Genomic DNA, 20375 nt, shown 5'->3' on the forward strand with positions numbered 1-20375 from the left:
GGTCAGAAAGCCAAGGTCAATAACAAGCAGAGGATCAGTAGTACAAGCAGCAGCAGCAAGCCAGGAAACAAGCATAGAAGAATCACAGGCAAAGGAGGAACAGGAAAGGAGGTTTAAATAGACAGTGGGTGGGAACTAGCTCCGTCTGGCCAGGCTGTGATAGGCTCTCCCACTCCTAAGCCTGCCATCCTGAGTGGTGGAAGATGGAGTCAGTCTCACAGACATAGGAGCAGGTGCAGACTGATTGCCCACGGGCGTCGACACAGAACCTGTGTCTGGCAAATCCTTTACAGTACCCCCCCTTTTATGAGGGGCCACCGGACCCTTTCTAGGTGGACCTGGTTTATTGGGGAAACGAAGGTGGAACCTCCTGAGCAATACCCCAGCGTGAACATCCCGGGCGGGTACCCAAGTCCTCTCCTCAGGCCCGTATCCTCTCCAATGGACCAGGTACTGGAGGGAGCCTTGGACCATCCTGCTGTCCACAATCTTGGCCACCTTGAATTCTACCCCCTCAGGGGTGAGAACAGGGACCGGAGGTTTCCTCGAGGGAGCCAAGGACGGGGAGCAGCGTTTAAGGAGGGAGGCATGAAAGACGTCGTGCACTCGAAAAGACGGGGGCAACTCCAGTCGGAAGGAGACAGGGTTAAGGACTTCAATGACCTTGTACGGCCCTATAAACCGGGGAGCAAATTTCTTAGACGGGACTTTAAGGCGCAAATTTTTAGAAGATAGCCACACCAGATCCCCGACCACAAACAAGGGGTTAGCAGAACGTCTTCTATCTGCCTGAGTCTTATATATGCTCTGGGACGCCTCTAGGTTCTTCTGAACCTGGGCCCAGACTGTGCACAGTTCCTGATGAACGATATCTACCTCGGGATTGTTGGAACCACCAGGTGAAACAGAGGAGAGCCGTGGATTAAACCCAAAATTACAGAAAAAGGGGGAGACCCCTGACGAGTTACTGACCCGGTTATTAAGGGAAAATTCAGCGAGGGGAATGAATAAGACCCAATCATATTGACAGTCAGAGATAAAACACCTTAAATATTGTTCTAGAGACTGATTAGTCCTCTCCGTTTGGCCATTAGTTTCAGGATGGAAAGCCGAGGAGAAGGACAGATCAATTTCCAACTTTTTACAGAAGGCTCTCCAAAACAATGAAACAAATTGTACCCCTCTGTCAGAAACAATATTGACAGGAACCCCATGGAGATGCAGGATGTGTTTGATAAACAAGGTAGCTAACGTCTTTGCATTGGGTAGTTTCTTGAGGGGCACAAAGTGGCACATCTTACTGCAGCGGTCTACTACAACCCACACCACCGACTTGCCTTGAGATGGAGGCAAATCGGTGATAAAATCCATGGAGATATGTGTCCAAGGTCTCTGAGGAATGGGCAAAGAACATAGTAAGCCCACTGGTCGGGACCTGGGAGTCTTGGACCTAGCACAAACCTCACAAGCGGCGACGTAGGCCTTAACGTCTTTAAGCAACCCAGGCCACCAGTAGTTTCTGGCAATGAGGTGCTTGGTACCCAGGATGCCCGGATGGCCAGATAGTGCAGAGTCATGATTTTCCCTAAGTACCCTTAGCCGGAGTTGCAGGGGAACAAACAGCTTGTTCTCAGGAAGGTTCCTGGGAGCTGAACCTTGATGAGCCGCAATTTCGGAGACTAAATCAGAATCAATAGAGGAAATGATTATACCTGGAGGCAAAAAACAAGCAGGATCCTCCTCCGAAGGAGGGCTGGCCATGAAGCTACGCGACAGTGCGTCAGCCTTAATAATTTTAGACCCAGCCCTATAGATGACCAAAAAGTTGAATCTGGTAAAAAATAACGCCCATCGAGCTTGTCTCGGGTTTAGTCTCCGGGCAGATTCTAAGAAAAACAGATTCTTGTGGTCGGTAAGGACCGTTACCTGGTGCCTAGCCCCCTCCAGGAAGTGGCACCACTCTTCAAATGCCCATTTAATGGCTAAGAGTTCGCGGTTGCCAATATCATAGTTACTCTCAGTGGGCGAAAACTTCCTGGAGAAGTAGGCACAGGGACGGAGATGGGTGAGGGACCTGGTACCCTGGGACAAGACAGCACCCACTCCCACCTCGGAGGCGTCAACCTCCACGATGAATGGCTCCATTTGGTTGGGCTGAACCAGCACTGCGGCTGAGATAAAGCACTTATTAAGGACCTCAAAAGCTTGGACAGCCTCAGGAGGCCAGTGGAGGAGATCAGCACCTTTGCGAGTGAGATCCGTAAGAGGCTTAGCGATGACCGAGAAGTTAGCAATAAATCTCCTGTAATAATTAGCGAATCCCAGGAAGCACTGTAACGCCTTCAGGGAGGCAAATTGGACGCATTCCGCAACAGCCTGGACCTTGGCGGGGTCCATGCGGAATTCATGAGGAGTGAGGATTTGACCCAAAAATTGTATCTCTTGCACCCCAAACACACATTTTTCGGTCTTAGCAAACAGTTTGTTTTCCCGAAGGACCTGGAGCACCTTCCTGACATGCTCAATGTGGGAGGACCAGTCCTTGGAAAACACAAGTATGTCATCAAGGTACACTACAAGAAATACCCCCAGATAATCTCTTAAAATCTCATTTATGAAATTCTGGAAGACCGCGGGAGCATTACACAACCCAAAGGGAATGACGAGGTATTCTAAATGACCTTCGGGCATGTTAAACGCAGTCTTCCACTCATCCCCCTCTTTGACGCGGATAAGGTTATAAGCCCCGCGTAGATCAAACTTAGAGAACCATTGGGCGCCCTGAACCTGATTGAAGAGATCAGGAATCAAAGGAAGGGGGTACTGGTTCCTTACAGTGACCTTATTCAAGTTCCGGCAGTCGATGCACGGCCTAAGACCACCATCCTTCTTCCCTACGAAGAAGAAGCCAGCACCTACCGGAGAAGTAGAGGGGCGAATGTAACCCTTGGCCAGACATTTCTGGATATACTCTCTCATGGCTTCACGTTCAGGTCTTTTTCTGCTGCTATTTTTTCTGCTGCTATTTATTGTTCTTTCATGCTGGTTATGTAACAGAATATGCATATCATATAAATGTAATATACCACTGATGTATCTTTGCATTTCTGTAGCTTAACAGTGTCGCTTATTACCCACATATTTGGACATAATATTATATATTATATACGTGTGATCTGGTTGTCTTTTCTGCACTGTGGAATTCATCTCTGTTTTTTAATTCATGTTATTTTTTAAAATGTATTTAATAAAGATATTTTTGTTTTAAAATATTTTTGGTGTGTCAGACTCCGAATTTTAGGTTTGTCTCTTGTCATAAATGAGCCCGAGAGCAGAAAAGAAAAGATCAACAAAGGAAAGTTCAGGGGCGTCAGGAGCCAAGGAGAAGGCCCATTCTTGGGGCCCGTCCTGGAGCCGGGACATAATTATACCCACCGCTGGCTCTCAGAACCTGAGGAGTGGGGCTTTAAGCGAAAATAGAGTCTACAACTCTCCCGAAAGGAGAAAAAAGTCTTCCGGTCCCCTGAGAACCGGTCACGCAACTTGAGGTGGGGTTCAAGAGGTGAGGTGGGGGGCACTACCAGGGAAGCATCACGCAGATTGTCCCTCTGAGCCAGGGCCTGGACCTGTAGGGAGAGGCCCTGCATCTGCTGAGCCAGGGTCTCAAGGGGGTCCATAGATGTGTCAGGGACCAGGGTAGACTAGGTATATGGGCCTGTGATTATGTAATGACAAGGTAGGGAGACAGACAGGTGAGCCCTAATCTACCCGCCACTCAGTCCCTGCCAACTTGCAACGACCCGTCCTAAGCGACGGGGTACAACTGGGCGACGGTCCCTACGCTCAGTAAGTGCAAGACAGACAAAACAGATAGGAGTACACAGAAGCTAGGGAAACGGGGCAGCTGCCCACGGAGACACCGTGAGCAACAAGAGTGGTGAACGAGCCGAGTCAAACCAGGAGTGAGCGAGGTACAAAACGCTGAGAAGGAGAGTGGTCAGAAAGCCAAGGTCAATAACAAGCAGAGGATCAGTAGTACAAGCAGCAGCAGCAAGCCAGGAAACAAGCATAGAAGAATCACAGGCAAAGGAGGAACAGGAAAGGCAGGTATAAATAGACAGTGGGCGGGAACTAGCTCCATCTGGCCAGGCTGTGATAGGCTCTCCCACTCCTAAGCCTGCCATCCTGAGTGGTGGAAGATGGAGTCAGTCTCACAGACATAGGAGCAGGTGCAGACTGATTGCCCACGGGCGTCGACACAGAACCTGTGTCTGGCAAATCCTTTACACAGAGTCCCCAGAACCACACAAGCTCAAATCCCACTCCACCTCCACTCAGGAACCAGCCTGTTCTGACACCAGCACCACCAAACTCCTCCTTTTCCTGTGGCTGCTGGCACCAGTCTCAGCCTGAAACCACAGCTACTGTCTACATTGCTTCCGGTACCCATTCAGAACTATAGACATTGCATATATACCTGTTTGGCCAGCTGCTATCCTGTTTGGCCGGCTGATCCTCCTGCTACACCACCTGTCAGGCCCAGTGGGTCCACACCCCGCGACATGACAGTACGCTCAGGCAGTGGACCCCACTGGTCAATTCAAGGGCCTGTCACCTTCTCAAGCCATGCAAGCGGACCTGCAGGACCTGCAGACACAACAGGATCAACTCCTTGTGGCAGAAACTCCATGGCACTAGAGCTAGGGGCGCTAGCTGCTTCTTCCTCTGCTCCTGTTCCAGCTTCTCGAGCTGATCCTCCTGCTACATCTCCAGTCAGCACCAGTTCTGATCCTTGGCTCTCGATGCCACTACCGCCTCGTTTTAACGGAGACGCAATCGAGTGCAGGGGATTTCTCAACCTGTGTCATATCCACTTAACCCTGCATGCCAGAGCATTTCCCTCGGACGGCGCCAGGATTGCCTTCATTGTTTCTCTGCTTGCCGGCAAAGCCCTGGCATGGGTGAACGACAGGGACCCGAGACCCGAGACTTCCAGGGGTTCCTGCGGTTATTCCGCACTGTGTTTGAGGAGCCTGGACGAGTCTCGTCGGCAGCTACTTCTCTACTGAACCTTTGCCAGGAGGACACCTCCATGGGCTAGTACACCATCCAGTTCCGGACCCTAGCAGGGGAGCTGTCCTGGATCAATGAGGCGTTAGTAGCTTCCTTCTGGCATGGCCTGTCATCTGAGATCACGGACGAACTGGCTGATCGTGATCTACCACCTACTTTGGATGACCTAATTTGACTTGCTACCCGGGTTGATATGAGGCTCAGAGAAAGATCCCAAGAGGTTCGTCGAGAGAAAAGGCTTCCTAGGTTGGCTCCCAACTTCCAGCAAACCCTCTTGTCCTCATCTGTTGCTCCATCCGAGGTCCCGATGCAAGTGCATCGGCTTAGACTATCTGTCCAGGAGAAACAGCGCAGGTGCACTTCTGGACTCGCTGGCCATGTCGTGCGTCTGTGTCCCCAGAAGCCAAAAAACTCCAACACCTAGGATTGGTTGAAGAGACAACCCTGTGTGACACAGCATTTTACAGAGAACTCTCCTCCAAGCTGTCCATCCCTGTGACTATTGTTGCTGGCGAGAGGACCCATCTGGCCGCCAATTTGATATGCGAAGACCTTGTGGATCTTCTTCACTTGCCCACTACCCTTCTGGAGAAGCCGTTAATCGTTGCCTCAGTAGATGGACTGCCGCTGCCCGACCCAATATTGTCTGTGACGAAACCACTGAGGCTTCAAGTGGGAGCCCTTCATTCTGAGCTCATCTCCTTTTTTGTCCTGCCGAAGGCCGTAAACCCCGTGCTGCTGGGTTTGCCTTGGCTCCGTCTACACGCCCCAGTCCTGGATTGGAACTCCAGAGAGGTTCTCCAGTGTGGTCCCAAGTGTCTCAACCGCTGTCTGGGGCATATCCATCTGGTTCAGCCTCCTCCGCATCAGTCATTGGCAGGGTTGCCCTCTTGCTACTCACAGTTCTCGGATATCTTCAACAAGTAGGAAGCAGAGACGTTGCCGCCACACCGGGTGTATGATTGTCCTATTGACTTAGTCCCTGATTCGTCTCCTCCTCGTGGTAGAGTATACCGTCTTTCCTTACCTGAGACCCAGTAGATGTCTGTCTATATCAAGGAGAATTTAGAGAGGGGCTTCATTCGCAAATCCTTATCCCGGGGCCGGGATTTCTTTGTTAAAAATAAGGACGGATCCCTCCGATCCTGCATTGACTACCGGAGTCTCAACCAGATCACGGTAAAGAACAGATGCCCGTTGCCTTCAATCTCTGCACTGTTTGATCGCATACGGGGAGCAAAAAGTTTTTTCAAAACTAGACCTGCGGGGGGCCTACAATCTAAAACGGATTCATCAGGGTAACGAATGGAGGACGGCATTTAATACTTGTGATTGGCACCACAAATATCCAGTTATGCCCTTCGGCCTGTGTAACGCCCCCGCGGTCTTTCAAGAGTTCATCAATGACATATTCCGTTATCTCCTCTATGTCTGTGTGTGGTGTATCTCGATGACATTTAGATATTTCCCCAGATTTTTTCCCCAGATCCAACGACTCATTAGAGACATGTCTGCCAAGTTTTGCTTCGATTAAGGGAGAATCACCTATATACCAAGCTTAGAAGTGCGTGTTTGAGAGATAGTCTCTACCATTCCTGGGCTACATCATCTCCGATCAGGGTCTCAAAATGAATCCTGAAAAGGTAAAGGCTGTCTTGGAATGGCCACGCCCTCAATGCCATACAGCGCTTCCTGGGATTCGCCAACTTACACTGGCTGTTCATCCCCAACTTCTCCTCACTGACAGTTCCCTTGTCTACCCTCACCAAATAGGGCATGAACGCCAATGTGTGGACTCCAGAAGCATAAGCCGCGTTCAAGAGCTTAAAGTAGGCCTTCACGTCAGCCTCAATCCTCCATCATCCTTATGTGTCTCTACAGTTTTCGGTGGAGGTGGATGCCTCCTCTGTTGGTCCTGGCGCACTTCTGTTCCAGAGAGGCTCCACAGGCAAGATTGTGGTATGTGGCACAGAGCGCAACTACTCGATTTGGCATCGGGAGTTACTGGCCATCAAGCTGGCTCTGCAGGAGTGGAGACACCTACTAGAGGGCGCAGCTCATCCAATCCTGGTATTCATGGATCACAAGAACCTCACCTATCTCCAAATGGCCCAACGGCTGAACCCTCGTCAGGCCAGGTGGTCGCTATTCTTCGCTTGGTTCCAGTTTGAGCTCCACTACCTCCTTGCCAACAAGAATGTGAGTGCCGATGCCTTGTCTAGGTTGTTCGAGACAGAAGACACTGTGGAGTCCCCACAGAATATCATTGACCCTTCCTGCATCATCACTGTCAACCCTCTGCAAGTTAGAAACATTCCCCCGGGGAGGACCTTTGTGCATCTGGCAGACCGAGGAAGACTCCTCCGCTGGGGACACAGTTCCAAGCTGGCAGGTCACGCGGGTGCCCGTAAGACCCGAGACCTAATTGCCCGTCAGTTCTGGTGGCCCACACTGCCCAAAGACATCACAGATTTTGGCTCCTCCTGCACGGTGTGCGCAGCAATTAAAGTTGCACACTCCAGACCAGCTTGTCTGGTCCAGCCACTGCCTGTGCCCGATGCCCCCTAGCAACATATTTATATGGAATTTGTCACGGACCTGCATCCTAATTGGCAGTGCATTGAACTGATAATGGAGGATGCTGTCCTCTTGGATTACTGCAAAACCCAGAAAAAAATTTTTTGTACATGGGATGTATTGGGGCTTGATAATACGCGTCCTGAACGTCTATGGTTGCCATAAGAACATTGTGCTCTATCAGAGGAATGGTTGATTTTATTGACTCCATTTTGAAATAACGATATTTCACATATTTGTTCAGAGGCTTTAACTGTATTAAGATTCTGTACGTTCCGATTGACTTCCTGACCAGGAAGAGTCGAGAATAATGACTCTGTTTTTGTTCCAATATGGGAACAGGTGAAATCACTTCCACTTTTAGGTGCTTCTGAAGATCTTCTTTCAGGGCTATTTGAAGAGTAAGGCCCCATGCATTTCTATGGGCCCATGCACACGACCGTGGTTTCCACGGTCTGTGCATGGCCCAGGAGCCTGGACCGCAGAAAGAACGCACATGTCTTATTACAGCTGTGTTCTGCGGTCTAGGTTCATAGGAAATAATGGACACGGCCATGTGCACGGCCCACGATTTGCGGGTGGCTTGCAAGTGACTCTCGGCCCCCGGCCGACCCGAAAATCACGGCCGTGTGCATGAGGCCTTATTGAGGGAAGATTTGTTGTGACAAACCTGTAGGAGGGATAAGATATAAACTCTATCTTGTAGCCTTCGGATATTGTTTTCCGTGCATGGGCCGCGAAGCTGAGCTGCAAAAACTCAAGATAATTCAAATTACGGGCTGAATTTGCGGCTTCACAAATTGGTGACAATTTTTTTTTGTAAATTCTGAAGATACCCGGATGCACAATGAAGGTTTTTTGCAGGCAACTTGAATTGCAGATGGGAATGAATGCTGTGATGAGGAAAAAACTATAAGATGACAAACTGAGCACAGCACAGTTTCTGTAGTGTAGTGGTTATCACGTTCGCCTAACACGCGAAAGGTCCCCGGTTCGAAACCGGGCAGAAACACTTTTTATCTTTTACACCACACAACACATTGACTTTTTTTTTTTGTTTAATTATTGAAGGAGAAACAGAATCTGTTGTCTGACTTAACACTGATGGCACACCTGAGACCCTGAGATTGCCAGGCGTCAGACCACAGGGATCTCCACCAATCAAACGACTTTTCTTTCACACAGCCAACTTTAAATTGAATGTTTCTCAATATTCCTTAATGTAAATATAAATCACAACTTCATGTGCGTGTCCTGAGGGATGATATATACGAATCAATGTAGAAATATTAGCCAGTATAGCTATAATGACATCATACAAAGCACTACAGGACAATCTTACAAGCCAGAAGCCTGTCAGCGACATCGTGTGTTGGCTGTAGGAATAACAGCGTCGTATTTTCCCGGCTTGCTATTATAGGGACGTTAGGGCTCAAGAGTCCTGTCAAACTTTCGACTAGCAGTTGTGACGCAAATAAACTGGCGGTACAACTGAAAAATAAAATGGTGGCTCAACAGAAGATATTGAGGGGAAGTTAGTAAAGGTGGCCGTACAAATGGTCAAAAACCATCCAAGTCCCTGTTGTTGGGAACGCCACTTTTCTTTATTTAAGGTCATATTACAAGGAAAATCTTATAAGTTTAGTCATCATTCAGAAGGGACGCAGCGTTAAATCAGCGCTGTGGCCCCATCGTTCTGATGGTTGGTAGGGAGGTCAGAACCCCACCGATCATGTATTGATGGCCACCAAAACAAAACAGGTGCCTCGTTAGCGCAGTAGGTAGCGCGTCAGTCTCATAATCTGAAGGTCGTGAGTTCGATCCTCACATGGGGCAAGGTTTTTTTTATTATTCGTTTTTTATTCCCTTTTAAAACTTACATTTACAAATATTTCAAGGAATAAAAATCCTTGCAAAATTTGTACAACCCCTTAAAATTGAGGACACCTAGCTAACTCCCCCACTACCGCCGCTGACCCCACCAGCCTTATCCTTCTCCATTTCAAGCAGTGCCTGCAGTCCTGTCATCAAGAGTAGAGTTTACCCACTGCCCTTTTTTTCTCCACTAAACTGACTTAAAGAGGTTTTCCCAGAGATACATGTATCCCCTATACACAGGATGTATAGGGGACATGTGGGATCTTTGGGGGTCCGACTATTGGGACCCCTAGAGATGAGTTGAACGGGGGATTGAAAGTCCCCCCGAGTGCTCCATGAGAATAGAGCATTGGTGCGATTTATCAGCCAGCGCTCCATTCATATCTATGGGACTTTCGGGACCGCTGTCTACGGCAGCCACATAGAAAAGAATGCCCACTTTTACCCCAACCCAATTAAAACACCCCTTGGAAGGTCACATGAGCGCACAATGACCATTTTCTATTGTTTTTAGCATAGAGAGCATTCGGTGATTTGTCATGTGATGATTTCTGGCTTCCAACCATGTCTAATGTTTACTGGACATTGACAGACGATGTGTTACCAATGGCTGCAGCGACATCGTGTGTTGGTTATAGGTATAACAGCGTCGCATTTTCCCGCCTTTCTATTTTAGAGACGTTAGGGCTCAAGATTCCTGTCAAACTTTCGACTAGCATTTGTGACGCAAATAAAATGGCGGTACAACTGAAAAATAAAATGGCGGCTGAAAAGAAGGTAGTGAGGGAAAGTTACTAAAGATGGCCATACACAGGGTCAAACCGTCCCAATTTTGGCAGCATCGACTGACAATCTAGGGTCAGCCAGAGTCCAGCGTCCATGTTTATCGGGAAGCAAAGAAAGAAGAAAGATAGCTGTTGGCTGAACGAAAGTAAGGCTAAATCCAAAAATCTCCGGGCGTATTTGTTAACGTGCCCATGCTTAAGTGGTCAAAATTATGCAAAAACTGTGTCGTTTGGCACATGCGTGGCTGGTATTCATTGGGAAAAAAAAAACAAAAAAAGGGCCGTACACGCTAAATGAGCAGGTAAACACCCGTTCCCTGCAGGTCGCGGACAAACCACAAATGCTAAATAGAGGGAGAGGGCTCAGGTGCATTAGATAGTGTGCCAGCGTCTGGTGTAGCGTACAGGGCAGCCTGCCTGATCTAATAGTATGGGTGCGACTAATAGGCTGTTATCCTAGTCTGTTATCCCATCCTCCCACGCCTGAGCTTTGTTGTGTATTCCTAGTCTGTCTATGTGATGGCCTCCTAGTGTGTTACATGTACCTGTTCCAGTTCCTGTTCCTAGCATTCCATGCCATCCTGGTTGAGCACTGTGCTGTGCCAAGTCGTGCCGTGCTGTATCCACGTCTGACCTGCTTCACCTCGCCTGATGTCTGCCTGCTGCCTAGTCCCAGCCGAGCCTGCCCTGCTGCTGTCTGAGCTACCACAGGTACCTATACGAACTATAGACTTTCATCTGCACCCTGTTGGCCAGCTGCCTTACTGCCAAGGTGGTACGGCCCAGTGGGTCCACAGACTCCCCTCCCCCCCGTGACAGTTCTAGTGCTGTATTTATGTATTGAGCTTTGTTCTGGGGATGTATATGTGTACTGAGCTTGGTCCTGGTGTTGTATATATGTACTGAGCTTTGTTCTGGTGTTGTATTTATGTACTGAGCTTGGATCTAGTGCTGTATTTATGTACTGAGATTTGTTCTGGTGTTGTATATATGTACTGAGCTTCGTTCTGGTGTGTATATATGTACTGAGCTGTGTGTTGCGCTATCTACAGGGGGACTGTGTGTTGCGCTATCTACAGGGGAGGCTGTGTGTGGAGCTATCTACAGGGGGCTGTGTGTGGAGCAATCTTCAGGGGGGCTATGTGTGGAGCTATCTACAGGGGGCTGTGTGTGGAGCTATCTACCTACAGGGGAGTTGTGTGTGGAGCAATCTACAGGGGGGCTGTGTGTGGTGCTATCTACAGGGGGCTGTGTGTGGAGTCTAAGGCTATTCTAAGGTCTTCGCCAGAGCCGACCGCAAGGCTGGATGATTTTTGCTGCATATCCAGGTTGTCTTAGCAGAGTTCAGTGTTGGATAAGTGGCACACAGAGCACAGCACAATTCAGTTTCTGTAGTGTAGTGGTTATCACGTTCGCCTCACACGCGAAAGGTCCCCGGTTCGAAACCGGGCAGAAACAGTTTTTATCTTTTTAGACCATTACACAACACATTAACCCCTTAACGACATCCAACGTAGGCCATATTTACAGTTGGCCCAGGGGGGTGGCGCGCCCCCCCTCCTGCATCGGCGATCGCTGCAATTGGTTGGTCAGTTCAGACCAGCCAATCACGTTTTTTTGCGTCTATAACCTATCACTGTGCCGCAGGGCACAGTGATACGGTGGGTTTTGGTGCTGTCTAGGACGGCACCAGTCCCTGCCATGTACTTGTAAGGGAGTAGTGATGGTGCCACCCCCCCCCCCCCCATCGCTACCATTGGTCGGTCTGTATAGACCGACCAATCGTAGCCATGGCGGGCGTTTCAAACACCCTGCACCAGCTCTGCCCACCTCATTCCGGTTAGGAATGGTGAGCAGAGCTGGTGTGATAGTCATCATCTTCTGCATCTTGCTGTGTGATCACTGACTGATCATCATCATCATCATCAACTGTGCTGCTACTGATTTTTTTTTAGTTTTTTTTTTTTAGCAGCAGCACTAGTGATTCCTGAATTTCCCTTTCCCAGTCCCTGTTCCAGGCCCCCCCCCCAACGTCCCCTTCGCCCCTCCTCCGTGTACGTCCTGCGGCCGCTAATCAGCAATTTTTGACACAGGACTTTTTTTTTACTGTTTTGCACCATCTCCGTGTGTGCGCCCTGCGGCCGCCACTGAGTGCTGATCAGTGACCGACATCACTGATCAGCATCTGTGGTCATTTTTTTTTTGACGCAGGTTTTGAATTTTTCTGCCAGCACCATCTCTGTGTGTGCCTTGCAGCCTCTGAGCAGGGCCGCCATCAGGGGGGTATTAGGGGTACTACTGTAGGGGGCCCGGCCAAACTTAATTGAAAGGGGGGCCTCGCACCTGCCGCAACTTGCCTTTGGTAGAAAAAAACAGGCCCCTGCAATGGCGCCTGTTCTTTTCACCAAAGCAATGTCGTGAGCTGCGGGCCCCCCTCTCGTCAAACACCGCCGTGAGCTGTGGGCCCCCCTCTCATCTAACACCGCCGCGAAACACCGCGCGCGACCGCGTGCGAACGACCGCAAGCACGCACCGGCGCGCTCGTTACCGCAAACGCGCGCTCACGCGCGAACAACCGGACACGCCGGAAAGCAACCCGCTCGTGCCCGCCGCCGAGAGGGATGCGGTACGCACGCACCAAATGTACAGCGACCAATAAACTGGGAAGAACAGCCAGGACAGCGGCGCACAGTCTAATTACCTGCTGGCACGCCTCCGACTCCGCCTCTTTGTCCTCCTCCTCCGCCTCCTCGTCCTCCTCCTCCGTCTCCTCGTCCAGCGCCTCCTCGTCCGACTCCTCATCCGACTCCGCCTCCTCTTCCTTCTTCTCCAGAGCGTAGCTGCGTAAGGAGAGGGGGAGGAGTCCAGTTCTTGCGCGGCGGCAGGAGTTCTTCGATCCCCGCCATTGCCTGGAGGTGAAGGACGACATCTGGACCGAAGACATCGCCTGACGAGGACTGGAGTGGGAGCATCTCTTCTGACACAGTGAGTAAAATGTCTCAAAGTGCTGTTTATGTATGGCCCTGTTCACACAGAGTATTTTGCAGGCCGAAAAAATCTGGCTCAAAATTCCTTAAAGAATTTTGAGGCAGATTTTGACCTGCCCACACTATCTTGCCGCGTTTTTTGCTGCATTTTTTGCCTGTGGCGATTGAGGACAGTAGACAAAAAACGCGGCGAAAAATGCATTTTCTGCCTCCCATTGATTTCGATGGGAGGTCAGAGGCGGAACCGCGGCAAGAAAGGACGTGCTGCTTTTTCTTTTTTCCGCGACTTACTCCCATTGATTTCAGATTAAATCAATGGGAGGCGGTTTTGGAAGTTCTTTGGTGCTGATTCTGACGCAGTGTCCGAGTCAATATCAAGGCCCAAAAACTCTGTGAACTGGGCCTTATTGTTAGGGCTTATTCAGACGAACGTGTAATACATCCGTGCAACGTGCGTGATTTTCACGCGCCTCGCACGGACCTATGTTACTCTATGGGGCCGTTCAGACTGTCAGTGATTTTCACGCAGCGTGTGTCCGTGTGTCCGCTGCGTAAAACTCACGACATGTCCGATATTTGTGCATTGTTCGCGCATCACGCACCCATTGAAGTCAATGGGTGCATGAAAATCACGCCCAGCGCTTCCGCAGCCGTATAAACTATGAATGAAAACAGAAAAGCACCACGTGCTACAAACATACAAACACAGTGTCATAATGATGGCGGCTGCGCGAAAATCACGCAGCCACACATCATACGCTGCTGACACACGGAGCTGTTATGGACCTTTTGCATGCGCAAAACGCCACGTTTTTGCGCACGCAAAAAGCACACGCTCGTGTACATCCGGCCTTAGGGTAGGAACACACTAGGCATGAACACTGCAGATTTTATGCAACACATTTTATTGTGGAAAATCCGCAGCGTATTACAGTCGCAGCAGAGTGGATGAGATTTGAACAAATCTCATCCACACGCTGCAAAAATAATGGACCTGCAGTGTGGATTTTTAAGCCGCAGCGTGTCAATGTATTCTGTGGAATCGCTGCTCCTCTGTTGCGGAAATGCTGCGGTTCTGCCGCAAAAATCACACATGAGAAAAAAAAAAGGTACTTTTTTACATTTATAAAAAAGTTTAGACTTACCCCGGCCGTAGTTCTGGTGACGCGATCCTCTATTCTTAGCGCAGCTCGGCCTCCTGTCATGACGTTTCATACCATGTAACTGCTGCAGCGGTCACATGGTCTACAGCGTCATCCCAGGAGGCGGGGCTACGTTCAGAAGAGAGAGATGCGTCACCAGGACTACGGCCGGGGCAAGTCTAAACTTTTTTTTCCCTGCAGGATTCCCGCAGCGGACATGCCTCACCAAACCTGCGCCACTATTTGGTGCGGTTTTGCTCTTTTTCTCCATCCGGTCCAGACCTCTATGGTGGCTTCTCCCGGTCACAGCCCATTTCTGCAGTTTGCATCTCACCAGGGGCGTAGCTAGAGGCTCATGGGCCCCGATGCAAAAATTCCTACTGGGCCCCCCCCCCGCAAACTTCTCATGGCCGACGGTCCGCAGCTTTCAGCTGCATCGCTGGGTCTCCTAAGTAACCCAACAATGCAGCACTAGCAGCCGGGGGCGTCACTAAGGCTGGGTTCACACACACTATTTACGGACGTAATTCGGGCGTTTTAGCATTGAATTACGTCCGAAAATGCGGGTCAAAAGCGTCGGCAAACATCTGCCCATTCATTTGAATGGGTCTTACGATGTTCTGTGCCGACGGTCATTTTTTTTTACGCGCCACTGTCAAAAGGCGGCGCGTAAAAAAGACGCCCGCGTCAAAAAAGTGCCTGTCACTTCTTCAGACGTAAATGGAGCCGTTTTCCATGGACTCCATAGAAAACCAGCTCCAATTACTTCCGTAATGGACGCAGCAAAAGACGCCTGCACATGCCATTACGGCTGAAATTACGGTGCTGTTTTCTCCTGAACAGACGCTGCCGTGTGAACATACCCTCAGGGCTTAAAATGTCAGGGGAAATAGCCCCAATACATATGTGTCCGCCCAAAAAAAAATGTGTGTATAGGAGACAGCATAGCATATCTATAGCACTACGACCCTATAAACTATGGATAGGATTAGATACAGTGGCTGAGCAGACAGTATCACACATGATAGGATTAGATACAGTGGCTCAGAAGGCAGTATCACACATGATAGGATTAGATACAGTGGCCCAGGAGACAGTACCACACATGATAGGATTAGATACAGTGGCTCAGCAGACAGTACCACACATGATAGGATTAGATACAGTGGCTCAGAAGGCAGTATCACACATGATAGGATTAGATACAGTGGCTCAGCAGACAGTATCACACATGATCGGATTAGATATAGGGCCCAGCAGACAGTATCACACAAGATACGATTAGATACAGGGCCCAGCAGACAGTATCACACATGATTGGATTAGATACACAGCTCAGCAGACAGTATCACACATGATTGGATTAGATACATGGCCCAGCACGCTGACATTGCGGCTCCAGCGCTGGACCCAGGACAGGTAAGAATAATAATTTTGCTTCTTTATGTGTTACTGATTATTTTTGTGTGTGTTTTTTTTACAGGTTCGGTTGTTGGACTTCGGATTCGAGGACTTCAATGACGGCGTTTTTTTTATTCTCAATAAAATGGTTAATGTGGGTTGTGGTTTTTTATTTCAATAAAATATTTTTTCTATGTGCTTGTATCTTTTTAAACTTTATTATCACCGCCTTAGTAATGGCCGCTGGCTGATTGACAACCTCCATTACTAAGGCGGGGCTTAATGTTAGCCGGTGCAGAGGCTACACTAACCCCCATTACCAGTACCCGACCATCTGTAGTGACGGGCAGGCACAGGGGTGGCCGCAGGCTGGTATTAGGCTGGGGAAGGCCAAAAACAGTGGCCCTTCCCATCCTTGTAATGCTGCCTGCTGCTGCTGTGTTGTATCTGGCTGGTTATGAAAATTGGGGGGGACCCCACATCGTTCTTTCCAATTTTTTTTTTTAAATGACGTGGGGTCCCCCCCATTTTTCATAACCAGCCAGATACAATAAAGCAGCAGCAGCCTAGCATCACCAGGGTGGGAAGGGCCACTGTTTTTGGCCTTTCCCCTCCTGATAATACCAGCCTGCGGCCACCCCAGTGGCCGACCGTCACTACAGATGGTCAAGTACTGGATCGTACCCGGCTCTTCCCAGCACCCCTGGCGGCGGTGGGTACCGGGGTAATAATGGGGGTTAGTGTTAGCCTCTGCATCGGCTAACACTAAGCCCCGCCTTAGCAATGGATGCTGTCAATCAGCCGGCGGCCATTACTAAGGCGGTAGTAATATAGTTTAAAAAAAAACACAGACATAGAAAAAATATTTTATTGAAATAAAAAAAAAAACACACACAACCCTCATTAACTATTTTATTAATAAAAAAAAAAAGCCGTCATCGAAGTAGTCCTGGAATCCGCCGTAGTCCAACGACCGAACCTGTTAGAAAACACACAAAAAATGATTAGTAACACATGTGTTAGGGTATGTGCACACACACTAATTACGTCCATAATTGACGGACGTATTTCGGCCGCAAGTACCGGACCGAACACAGTGCAGGGAGCCGGGCTCCTAGCGTCGTACTTATGTACAACGCTAGGAGTCCCTGCCTCGCTGCCGGACTACTGTCCCGTACTGAAAACATGTTTACAGTATGGGACAGTTGTCCTGCAGCGAGGCAGGGACTCCTAGCATCGTACATAAGTATGACGCTAGGAGCCCGGCTCCCTGCACTGTGTTCGGTCCGGTACTTGCGGCCGAAATACGTCCGTCAATTACGGACGTAATTAGTGTCTGTGCACATACCCTAAGGCTTAGATACAGGGCCCATCTGTGATACTGTCTGTGGGACCCTGTATCTAAGCCTACCACAAGGTAGGCTTAGATACAGGGTCCAGCAGACAGTAATCTTATACAGTATAAGATTACTGTGTGCTGGGGCCCTGTATCTAAACCTACAGTGTGGTAGGCTTAGATACAGGGCCCAGCAGACAGGATCACGCATGGGCCATGTATCTAAGCCTACCATGTGATTGGCTTATATACAGGGCCCAGCAGACAGGATCACACAATCTGTGATCCTGTCTCATGGGCCCCCTAAGCCTGCTACATCGTAGGCTTAGGGGTTGTGCAGTCCCTAAACATTGATGGCCTATCCACAGGATAGGCCATCAATAGCTGATATGTCGCCCGGGACCCGCAAATCAGCTGTTTTGAAGGGGCCGCAGCACTCGTACGAGAGCTGCTTCCCCTTCATGTCACTACTTGCTCACACTGTGAATCGCCGACACCGATTCACAGTGTGACCGAAATGAAGGGGAGCAGCTCTCGTACGAGTTCTGCGGCCCCTTCAAAACAGCTGATTGGCGGGTCCCGGGAGTCGGACCCCGCCAGTCAGGGCTAACCTTAACTTCCTCTTCGGCCACGGCGGGAGTTCTGTCGTCTCGATGCTGTGCGCGGCACATAGCGCTGTGACGTCATGCGCTGCGCACAGCGCTTGATGTCAGGACCTCCGCTGCGATCCGGAACCAGGAAGGTAAGTAAAGTATGTTACTATAGTAACAGGGGCCCGCGGCCCGAGTTACTATAGTAACTTTTTATTGATGTGGTGCGGGGGGCCGTGGGCCCCCCTGGCTTCGGGGCCCGGTCGCAATTGCGACTGCTGCGACCCCTATAGATACGCCAGTGACGCTCACATGTCTTCAGCTTCTCACTTTTCCAACATTTCTGCACCTATAAATAAATATAAAGTTATCATTATACCACACACTACGCCCCTAAATATAATAGTGCCAAACACTGCACCTCTAATTATAATAGCACCATACACCGTGTCACACACACACACACACACACACACACACACACACACACACACACACACACACACACACACACACACACACACACACACACACACTGTGCCCCCTGTAGATAGTGCCTGCCATAGAGCCCCCTGTAGATAGTGCCCCCATATAGACCACCCCTGTATATAGTGTCCCACAAATAACTCCCCCTAGTGCTCTACAGATTGCCCACCCCTGTATATAGCCCCCTGTAGATATAGCCCACCCCTGTATATAGAGCTCTACAGATAGCCCAACCATGTATGTAGCCCCCCTGTAGATACAGCCCACCCCTGTATATAGTGCTCCACATATAGTCCACCCCTGTATAGTGTTTCACAGATAGCCCACCCCTGTATATAGCCCCCCCTTGTACATATAGTCCACCCCTGTATATAGTGCTCCACTAGATAGTCCACCCCTGTATATAGTGCTCCACAGATAGCCCACCCCTGTATATACTATATACAAGGGTGGGCTATCTGTGGAGCACTATATACAGGGGTGGACTATATGTACAAGGGGGCTATATACAGGGGTGGGCTTTCTGTGGAGCACTATAGGGGGGAGCTATTTGTGGGATACTATATACAGGGGTGGGCTATATCTACAGGGGGACTATATACAGGGGTGGGCTATATCTACAGGGGGACCATATCTACAGGGGGGGCTATATCTACAGGGCTGGGCTATATACAGGGCGACTATATCTACAGGGGGGCTATATACTGGGGTGGGCTATCTATGGAGCACCATATACAGGGGTGGGCTATATCTACAGGGGGCTATATACTATATAGCCCACCCCTGTATATGGTGCTCTATAGACAGCCCACTCCAGTATATAGCCCCCCTGTAGATATAGTCCCCCTGTAGATATAGTCCCCCTGGATATAGCCCCCTGTAGATATAGTCCCCCTGTATATAGCCCAGCAGATATAGTCCCCCTGTATATAGCCCAGCCCTGTAGATATAGTCCCGCTGTAGATATAGTCCCCCTGTATATAGCCCAGCAGATATAGTCCCCCTGTATATAGCCCAGCCCTGTAGATATAGTCCCCCTGTATATAGCCCAGCCCTGTAGATATAGTCCCCCTGTATATAGCCCAGCCCTGTAGATATAGTCCTCCGTGTAGACAAAGTCCCCCCCGCAGATACAGCCGCACACTTCTATTACAATTTAAAAAAATAAATAAAATATTCAAACTCACCTTATTCCCGCTCCCACGCCGTCCGGCAGCCATGGAGACCTGCTCTCTTCTGCGCAGGTCTCCAGGGGGTTGAACGCAGCGTCTATGAAAGGCGCTGATTGGCTGGGCAGGATGACTTTCCCTGCCAGTCAGTCAGCGCCTTTCATCGACGGAAGCGTCACTGGTACAAAAGATACCAGTCGCTTCATTGGTGGAAAGGCGCTGAATGGCCGGGCACGGAACGTGCCCGGTCATTCATTGCTTCTAATTGTACCTGTGTCCTTGCGACACAGGTACAATTATAGTGCAGGAGGAGGGGGCGCTGGCGCCCCCCTCTGAACTGCGCCCGGGGCACATGCCCCGCTTGCCCCCCCCTAGCTACGCCCCTGCCGTATCTGTGTGTGCGCCTTGCAGCCTTTGAGCGCTGATCAGTGACCACCATCACTGAGCGGCATCTGTGCTAATTTTTTGGCGCAGGTTTATTTTTTGACCTATTTTTACTGCACCATCTTTTTGTGTGCGCCCTGATGCCAGTGAGTGCTGAGTCTATAATCAGCCTCAGTTGTAATTTGTTGACGCAGGTGTTTTTGGGGCTTTTTTTATATATAAAACTGTAAAAAAAAGTTAAAAAATAAAAATATAGTTCGGTGTAGCTAGCACCTGCATAGGTAGGACGTTAGGGTAGCGGTAGTTCAGGTGTAGCTAGTACCTGCATAAGTGGGACGTTAGGGTAGCGGTAGTTTAGGGGTAGCTAGTACCTGCATAGGTGGGACGTTAGGGTAGCGGTAGTTTAGGGGTAGCTAGCACCTGCATAGGTAGGACGTTAGGGTAGCGGTAGTTCAGGTGTAGCTAGTACCTGCATAAGTGGGACGTTAGGGTAGCGGTAGTTTAGGGGTAGCTAGTACCTGCATAGGTGGGACGTTAGGGTAGCGGTAGTTTAGGGGTAGCTAGTAC

At 49.6% G+C, this 20375-nt stretch overlaps 3 non-coding genes across 3 annotated transcripts; all 3 read left to right on the top strand.

Moving 5' to 3' along the window:
• Nucleotides 1–8589: 8589 nt before the first annotated feature.
• On the top strand, nucleotides 8590–8662 carry TRNAV-AAC (transfer RNA valine (anticodon AAC)). Its single transcript has one exon. It is a non-coding gene; the product is annotated as a tRNA-Val (tRNA).
• Nucleotides 8663–9413: 751 nt separating this feature from the next.
• Nucleotides 9414–9486, top strand: TRNAM-CAU (transfer RNA methionine (anticodon CAU)). Its single transcript has one exon. It is a non-coding gene; the product is annotated as a tRNA-Met (tRNA).
• Nucleotides 9487–11698: 2212 nt separating this feature from the next.
• Nucleotides 11699–11771, top strand: TRNAV-CAC (transfer RNA valine (anticodon CAC)). Its single transcript has one exon. It is a non-coding gene; the product is annotated as a tRNA-Val (tRNA).
• The last annotated feature ends 8604 nt before the right edge of the window (nucleotides 11772–20375 follow it).

Source organism: Rhinoderma darwinii, chromosome 3 (genome assembly GCF_050947455.1).
Source record: "Rhinoderma darwinii isolate aRhiDar2 chromosome 3, aRhiDar2.hap1, whole genome shotgun sequence".
Lineage (NCBI taxonomy): Eukaryota > Metazoa > Chordata > Amphibia > Anura > Rhinodermatidae > Rhinoderma > Rhinoderma darwinii.